Source organism: Silene latifolia, chromosome 2, assembly GCF_048544455.1.
Source record: "Silene latifolia isolate original U9 population chromosome 2, ASM4854445v1, whole genome shotgun sequence".
Lineage (NCBI taxonomy): Eukaryota > Viridiplantae > Streptophyta > Magnoliopsida > Caryophyllales > Caryophyllaceae > Silene > Silene latifolia.
Window position 1 is genome coordinate 123,464,934 of NC_133527.1, and position 9,547 is coordinate 123,474,480.

The following is a 9,547-nucleotide window of genomic DNA, read 5'->3' on the forward strand; positions in this document are numbered from 1 at the left end:
ATATATAGGGGAACGGGAATATACAACCAATAAAGAAAGAAAAATAAATTAAAATGGAGACAAAAATAAAAGAGTGAGATGTACATACAAAACACGAACTTCCCCAAACCAGCCAGAAAACTGGGGAAGTGAGTATACCAGAAGCTACTCGTCAGCCTCCTCATCGTTGTCGCGCACGTCCTCCACCGTCACCCTGAAGTCCGGGTCTGCCTCCTGCGCTCTCCTCCTCCTCTGCTCAGCTCGAGCTCTCTCCGCCGCCGTCGCCGTGTCCTCTACCTCCTCCTCCTCCTCCTCCTCAGCAGACTACGGGTACCCCTCAGCTGGGTACCGGTAAAAGGAAGGGTATGGCCAACCCTCTGGGATCGGACGGTGTCGACTCAAGTGGTACTCGTATAGAGGGAACAAAGTCAAAGCTAAGTCCCGCTCTATACGAGCCTGTCTCTCTGAAATCTCAACTAACAAACCATCACGGCGCCTTTGGTCTATGACCGAGGACACCTCAAAGGGTGGTGGAGGTACAAAATTAGCCGGTAGGACCGGCTGTGTCTGTGTCTGGTCGGCGGGTGCGGGAGTAGGAGTGGAGGTAGGGATCGGGGTAGGTGTAGGAGTGGTCGTGGAAGGTTGGCCGCTCCCAGAAGGTGTGGACCCCTCTCCGGTCTCAAGTCTACGTCGCTTCTTGGCGGCGGGTAAAGTGGTAGGTGGTCGGACGTGGAGGTGGTAGTTAGGCAGTGGTGGAAGTCGGGTGCCCCGTGCGACAGTAGGCAAAGGGGCTAGACGGGGGAGAGTGGTGCAAGGTAAGTCCACGGACAAGGAACCGTCTATCTTCCAAGTCCGGAAGTCTGTGGTCAGCCAATGCTGAGAATGCATGGCATCTAGGCTCAGATACCTCTCTCCCGGGAGGTACGGTAAGTCACGAGGCCAGACAGGGAAAAGGGAACGGGCAAGAATGGTGGCTATGCCACCGCAGATAATAGATCCTGTGACTTTCTCCCCCTGGGCCTGGAAGTACTGGGCGGTCAGATATGTGACACCCTCATTTATCGCGGAAAAGTAAACACGTAATTCTAGAATAAAACTGCATGGATATGTTTGTAATAGGTTCATTTGGGTAAAAACCTGTAATTTTTAAAACCTGAACATGTTATAAAGATATCAAAATTGGAAGGTGTCAAACATACAAGGTCTAACTAGAAGTTTCATAACATAACCATCGCTAAAGTCGCGAATAGCAAATTATACAACCAAATGTAAAGAGGGAGACATATGTCCCTAAAATGTATGTGACATAAAAATATTTAAGGGTCACAATATAATAAAGTCAATCTAGGTCCCAAGTTTACTTTGCTCGCTAGCTCGTCCATGTACCCCATATATGCATCACCTACCTGTCAATCGCATTTTATACAAATACGAAAGCCACAGTCAGTGGGGAGTAACTCCGAGTCCTCCCAGCCACGAAATGTCATAATTAATATAACATGTAAACATAAGAATATGAATACGAATCACACAATGCCTTAGCATATAGATGCTAGACAATCGTGCTTATCATGTGAACAACAATATAACAACACATAGTCCTAGCATGTGAATATATACTAGACCGACTCATACTATACTATCATGTGAATCACATAACATCCAGGAATCCAAACTCTATCAACCATAGCCGGCTTGCATCTCACCTTCTATGATTCATAGAATCATCAAACAAGAAAGGACAATATATCTAGAGACAGGCATAAGTTCTTAGCACGGTCAATAGTCACTTTGTAACTCGAGTCTATACCACGAGGTAGGGAAGGTAATCGAACCGGTATCCTGGCTCAGAGGTTCTATAAAAACATGGCCAAGACACAACACAACCCTAGTCCTAAATCTGCGCAGACCTAGACATGCGGATACACACCACCGCACCCAAGACCCACAATTTTATAAAACCATGTGAGTACCCTAAGGAGTCCACCAAAGGGTTGGCTAGTACTTAAGCTGACCACTTACTCTCAAAATAAGTAACGAGGTCATGCCCCAACTTGGATATAAACCCACCAAGTCAGGAACACAAAGGCTATTAAGCAGTGAACATACACTCGTCAAAGACTATAAAGACCTATCTATGATGAAGGCCGAAATACTCACCTAGGACCTAAATAAAACCAATCTAGGTCCCAGCTTGAATACTTTATCCCACACCACACAAGACAAGTAGGACACCCAATTAACCATAAGAGAGGCAAAGAGTCCAAACTTGCACACTCAAATGATCATACACACCCTAGCATATGAAAGGTTACGCAAGAGCATATTCAGCTGACAATCCAACAAAATCTCTAATATCAATAATAATCCAAATTCCAAATAACTCGTTAATCTCATAATTCATGAGAACAAGCTAAAATGGCAACAAGGCAAGAAGACTCAAGTATAAGGCAACCAATTCATCCAACAACCAACATGTGAAATGATAATCACAAATATTAAGGCATCAACATAAAACATCCAAAAACAACCAATCTCACCTCAAAGACAAACCCTCAACCCGAGTCCCGCGACGGGTCATCGGTCAAATCGAGGCTGACCGGTTTAAACCTAGTTTGACCAAACTCGTTCGGTCAATCTGGCCCAGCTCAGAGTCTTGGCCTACTTTGGCCCAAATCACAAAATTTATCGCAATATTATTCTCATGCTATTTCCAATTTCTATCATGTGAAAAACGAAAGTAACACATTATCAATCACCTAAACACTTAACAAACAACAAGCACAACATCAACTACTAATGTGACATTAATTCGTCGAGTAACTCGGAATAGTTACCTTAAGCTAGCAAAGAGACAAGCAATAAACTTGAGAAAGCTTCTAAAACCCAAAATTATTCTTCATCTTCAACCACATATGAGTCACCTAAAATAATTATATGAAAGGGCGATATTAACGAATTATCGTTATATAAAATATGAGACGGAAATTAATTATATTTTAATTAAACCAAACTAGCGTCAAAACAATTTATAGACACGGCCCAAAAGTTATTATGGCAACCTCAAACTCGGCCTAACAACCAACTACACATGGCCTCAAACTCGTGACTTAGCTAGGCCATGGCCAGGCCACAGCTAGGCCACGGTTCAACCTCAGGACTAGGGCCATAACTGTCACCAACGCTCCACCTAAACAACTACCCATCTCAGCCACTAAAACCCATGCTTGACTGTTCTAAAATCAGCCCACTCAATCACGTTAAAATAGTCCCAAAACAATCCCTACATGTCAGCATACACCGTCTTAAAATAAATAAAGCTGAAAGTATAAATTGCGTTTGTAAAAATACATGACGAAAAAGAATTTTACTTACAACGGATTGACAGGAACGATGAAAGCAGCACTATGGAACGAAAATAGTTGAAAACGGATGACAAACGGAGCACCAGGACGGATTATAGACAAAAGTTGAAGAAGGAACAAACAGAAGGAAAAAGAAGGACGAAGAAGAAGAAAAGAGACGTGGGAAAATGAGACAGCAGCCTGCTAGCCTGCTATTTATTATACGTATCTTTCTTCATCGTTAAGTAATTTCGCTCGTTTTTTTAAAACCGTCTCGAGTTAATAAAATCGGTTTTAGTGAAAGTTTCAGTAATAAAACGGAATCAATAATAAATAAATTTAATGAGTGAAAATAAAATAAACTCAGCCAGCTAACGGAAATAATAGGAATTCGATTCGAATCGGAGTTATTAACGATTTTTACTAAATTAGCGGAGTTTAACGAAATTTGATAATTTAGCAAAATAACTCAAAATAGCTAATTGGATGACTTTTCCTAAATTCGTTTTGAATCCACTAAGGGCCGACTTTCATAAAGGACTCGTAAAAGGATCGGAAATTATTAAATAAATAAACTCGAACTAACTTCAATAAACTCGAACTAACTTTAAATAAACTTATTAATGATTATTAAAATTAACGTATCGAATTATGATGAAATTAATTAATTAGCTAAGCATATATATATAAATCGTTAAATGATGTAATTAAATTCAAAATAGCAATTAAAAGAATTTTATCCAACTTAATAAAATACGGGGTGTTACAATCACCCCATCTTTTAAAAAAAGTTTCGTCTTCGAAACTTGAAAGTATAAATGAAAGGTTATAAAAATAAAACTGGAATGGGAATCGGTAACCAAAACATTTAAAAGGTCACTTATCGTAAGAATCAAAATTCTTTCAAGAACTTCAACTAAAATTTTCCGACAGAACCAGACTCTCATCAGAGGAACGGAAGTGTTCTCGTTGCGCATTCAAGAACATCACATTCCAAATCCAAGATAAGGTCAAAGGCAAATCATTTGTATAAATCAAAAATCAAAATACTTTCAAAAACATTAATGAAGAGTTTTCAAAAGTATAAGTCTCATTCATGGAACGAAATTGCTCTTGGCGATCACTCAACCTACTAAGCTTTCAAATCCCAAACATAAACAACAAAGCCAAGTTCTATAACTTTAATCACATAGGCAACTCATTCCTAACACAAAGAATCCACCAATCGATTATACTTACTTTGTCAAGGAACTAGGTATAAGAATCACTAAGTATGTCTCATCACCTTACCTAAGTCTTTCTAACGTCACGACTTCTCAAAGCCAGGGTTAAGGGTCAGACACAAACAATCTCCTCAAAAGTCGAATTTTCCAACCAAGGTCAACATTCCTCACAAGAAAGAGTACTATCTAATGGCGTTAAGGGAGGATAAGCAAAGAACATAGGACAAGTTAGGAGTACAAGCGTAGCTTTTAAAATAAAACAGAAGGGAGTTTAGAAGGAGGATAAGCACCAAGAGATTAAGAATAAGGCGAGATACAAAAAGAACAAGAAATATCATATCCTCTCAAGTTTATTATTTTAAGGTCAAGTTATTTATATTGGGGTGCACAAACGTGCGTCGGGAGCAAATATGCTCTGATACCAACTGTGACACCCTCATTTATCGCGGAAAAGTAAACACGTAATTCTAGAATAAAACTGCATGGATATGTTTGTAATAGGTTCATTTGGGTAAAAACCTGTAATTTTTAAAACCTGAACCTGTTATAAAGATATCCAAATTGGAAGGTGTCAAACATACAAGGTCTAACTAGAAGTTTCATAACATAACCATCGCTAAAGTCGCGAATAGCAAATTATACAACCAAATGTAAAGAGGGAGACATATGTCCCTAAAATGTATGTGACATAAAAATATTTAAGGGTCACAATATAATAAAGTCAATCTAGGTCCCAAGGTTACTTTGCTCGCTAGCTCGTCCATGTACCCCATATATGCATCACCTACCTGTCAATCGCATTTTATACAAATACGAAAGCCACAGTCAGTGGGGAGTAACTCCGAGTCCTCCCAGCCACGAAATGTCATAATTAATATAACATGTAAACATAAGAATATGAATACGAATCACGCAATGCCTTAGCATATTGATGCTAGACAATCGTGCTTATCATGTGAACAACAATATAACAACACATAGTCCTAGCATGTGAATACTAGACCGACTCATACTATACTATCATGTGAATCACATAACATCCAGGAATCCAAACTCTATCAACCATAGCCGGCTTGCATCTCACCTTCTATGATTCATAGAATCATCAAACAAGAAAGGACAATATATCTAGAGACAGGCATAAGTTCTTAGCACGGTCAATAGTCACTTTGTAACTCGAGTCTATACCACGAGGTAGGGAAGGTAATCGAACCGGTATCCTGGCTCAGAGGTTCTATAAAAACATGGCCAAGACACAACACAACCCTAGTCCTAAATCTGCGCAGACCTAGACATGCGGATACACACCACCGCACCCAAGACCCACAATTTTATAAAACCATGTGAGTACCCTAAGGAGTCCACCAAAGGGTTGGCTAGTACTTAAGCTGACCACTTACTCTCAAAATAAGTAACGAGGTCATGCCCCAACTTGGATATAAACCCACCAAGTCAGGAACACAAAGGCTATTAAGCAGTGAACATACACTCGTCAAAGACTATAAAGACCTATCTATGATGAAGGCCGAAATACTCACCTAGGACCTAAATAAAACCAATCTAGGTCCCAGCTTGAATACTTTATCCCACACCACACAAGACAAGTAGGACACCCAATTAACCATAAGAGAGGCAAAGAGTCCAAACTTGCACACTCAAATGATCATACACACCCTAGCATATGAAAGGTTACGCAAGAGCATATTCAGCTGACAATCCAACAAAATCTCTAATATCAATAATAATCCAAATTCCAGCTAACTGTTAATCTCATAATTCATGAGAACAAGCTAAAATGGCAACAAGGCAAGAAGACTCAAGTATAAGGCAACCAATTCATCCAACAACCAACATGTGAAATGATAATCACAAATATTAAGGCATCAACATAAAACATCCAAAAACAACCAATCTCACCTCAAAGACAAACCCTCGACCCGAGTCCCGCGACGGGTCATCGGTCAAATCGAGGCTGGCCGGTTTAAACCTAGTTTGACCAAACTCGTTCGGTCAATCTGGCCCAGCTCAGAGTCTTGGCCTACTTTGGCCCAAATCACAAAATTTATCGCAATATTATTCTCATGCTATTTCCAATTTCTATCATGTGAAAAACGAAAGTAACACATTATCAATCACCTAAACACTTAACAAACAACAAGCACAACATCAACTACTAATGTGACATTAATTCGTCGAGTAACTCGGAATAGTTACCTTAAGCTAGCAAAGAGACAAGCAATAAACTTGAGAAAGCTTCTAAAACCCAAAATTATTCTTCATCTTCAACCACATATGAGTCACCTAAAATAATTATATGAAAGGGCGATATTAACGAATTATCGTTATATAAAATATGAGACGGAAATTAATTATATTTTAATTAAACCAAACTAGCGTCAAAACAATTTATAGACACGGCCCAAAAGTTATTATGGCAACCTCAAACTCGGCCTAACAACCAACTACACATGGCCTCAAACTCGTGACTTAGCTAGGCCACGGCCAGGCCACAGCCAGGCCACAGCTAGGCCACGGTTCAACCTCAGGACTAGGGCCATAACTGTCACCAACGCTCCACCTAAACAACTACCCATCTCAGCCACTAAAACCCATGCTTGACTGTTCTAAAATCAGCCCACTCAATCACGTTAAAATAGTCCCACAATCCCTACATGTCAAAGATACACCGTCTTAAAATAAATAAAGCTGAAAGTATAAATTGCGTTTGTAAAAATACATGACGAAAAAGAATTTTACTTACAACGGATTGACAGGAACGATGAAAGCAGCACTATGGAACGAAAATAGTTGAAAACGGATGACAAACGGAGCACCAGGACGGATTATAGACAAAAGTTGAAGAAGGAACAAACGAAGGAAAAAAAGAAGGACGAAGAAGAAGAAAAGAGACGTGGGAAAATGAGACAGCAGCCTGCTAGCCTGCTATTTATTATACGTATCTTTCTTCATCGTTAAGTAATTTCGCTCGTTTTTTTAAAACCGTCTCGAGTTAATAAAATCGGTTTTAGTAAAAGTTTCAGTAATAAAACGGAATCAATAATAAATAAATTTAATGAGTGAAAATAAAATAAACTCAAATGCAAATTAACGGAAATAATAGGAATTCGATTCGAATCGGAGTTATTGACGATTTTTACTAAATTAGCGGAGTTTAACGAAATTTGATAATTTAGCAAAATAACTCAAAATAGCTAATTGGATGACTTTTCCTAAATCCGTTTTGAATCCACTAAGGGCCGACTTTCATAAAGGACTCGTAAAAGGATCGGAAATTATTAAATAAATAAACTCGAACTAACTTCAATAAACTCGAACTAACTTTAAATAAACTTATTAATGATTATTAAAATTAACGTATCGAATTATGATGAAATTAATTAATTAGCTAAGCATATATATATAAATCATTAAATGATGTAATTAAATTCAAAATAGCAATTAAAAGAATTTTATCCAACTTAATAAAATACGGGGTGTTACAAGATAGGCAATATTGAGGGTAAAGGGACCCTCGCAGTCAATGTTCAGGTAACCGCCTAAGATGGAGAGCTCGTTGTTGTTGATGTTGTTTGGCTCCTTACGGCCAAAAATGGTGCTCCCCATCAGTCTAAGAAAGTAACGGGCAGGGGGAAGGTGGACATGTGCGAGCTTTCGCTCGGGAAAGGTGGTCTGGGCCAAGGTCCGCCAAAGCTGACGAATGACCTTCCTCGGGGCAGTAGTGTCTCCTGTAAAGGAAAGTCCAAGTCTGGTACCAAACTCCTTCAAAGTCATCGAAAAAGTCCGGTTGAACAACCGGAATGACACGGTACGAGTAGTGGGGGCAGCGTCGTGTGCCCCGGAAGAGAAGGTGAAGGAGCTGAGGAACTCAAGACTCGGCTCCAGAAAGGTGTGGCCACTCATAGTAATGAGTCCGGCCATCCCCGTGCCCCGTAAAATCTCACAAACTGACTCGTAGAAGCCGAGTCTCTCAAGTGCCGGTTTATCTAAGAATCGGGTAGGTAAAAACTCACAGCCAACGAGGTTATAAAACCTCTTAAGATGTACACCGTTAATGAAAATTACTTGCGGGTACTCAGGGTGGGAGTCGAGGGAGTTGTCCCCTCGGACAGTGACCGTGCCAGAAGGAGCAGCAGAAGTAGAAGTAGCAGGAGCTGGTGTAGCATGAGCACGTCCACGACCTCGACCCCGGCCTCTAGAACCCAAAGTAGAAGCCCGTGCAGTGACGGTGTGAGGAACTAGAGCCGCCCGAAAAGCAGCTGCAACTGCTGGTGAGTCCGCCATAGGTGTGCTCACCGTGACTGAAGTAGAGGTTGTGGCTGCTGTGACCACCACTGAGGAAGAAAGACTAGCCGTAGTGCTAGCAGTGGTGGTGGCTGTGACTGAAGTGGCAGTCGAAACAGGGTTAGCAGCAGTGCTAGCAGGTGTAAAAACTGTATCAGCAGCAGAGACTAAGAACACAGGGGCTGCGGTGCTAACAGAAGTGGAGGCGGTGGCAGCAGCAGGGGCCACCGTCTCAGGCAAGGATGGACTAGAAGTTGAGCTAGTCGAGGGCAGAGAGCTAGAATCCATCCTGAATAAAAAGGGCAGGGGAATTTGATAAGAAAAAGCATGAAAACAAAGATGGTAATCACCAAAAACAACGAAAAACTCCCCTAAACAGTCGAAATTTTCGACTTACAGCACAAAAATTCCCAACTTTCCTCAAAAACTCGAATTACAGCGGATAAACAGCGATAGGGGAAGGGTAGCAGGCATCAATGGCAGCAATTAAGCAACAACTGAAGTAAATTAAGCATATGACAGCATGAAAACTCATTTGACAGTCGAAAATTTCGACTGAAAATCTCCCTTATCGCAAATTTCGCGCACAATTCGAACTAGGCAAGTAAATATCAATGAGGATACGGGATTAAGCATCAAGTAAGCTAAATAGGGCAAACAAGTACAGTCAAAGTCGAAAAACTCGACTAAATAAGGGAT

At 40.5% G+C, this 9,547-nt stretch overlaps 1 long non-coding RNA gene across 1 annotated transcript; it reads right to left on the minus strand.

Annotated features, from left to right (window-relative positions):
* Nucleotides 1–1,322: 1,322 nt before the first annotated feature.
* Nucleotides 1,323–6,847, minus strand: LOC141630184 (uncharacterized). Its single transcript, XR_012537452.1, has 3 exons — nucleotides 6,761–6,847; nucleotides 2,817–2,903; nucleotides 1,323–1,385 (listed from the first exon to the last, which is right to left on the minus strand). It is a non-coding gene; the product is annotated as an uncharacterized LOC141630184 (long non-coding RNA).
* Between the last annotated feature and the right edge of the window lie 2,700 nt (nucleotides 6,848–9,547).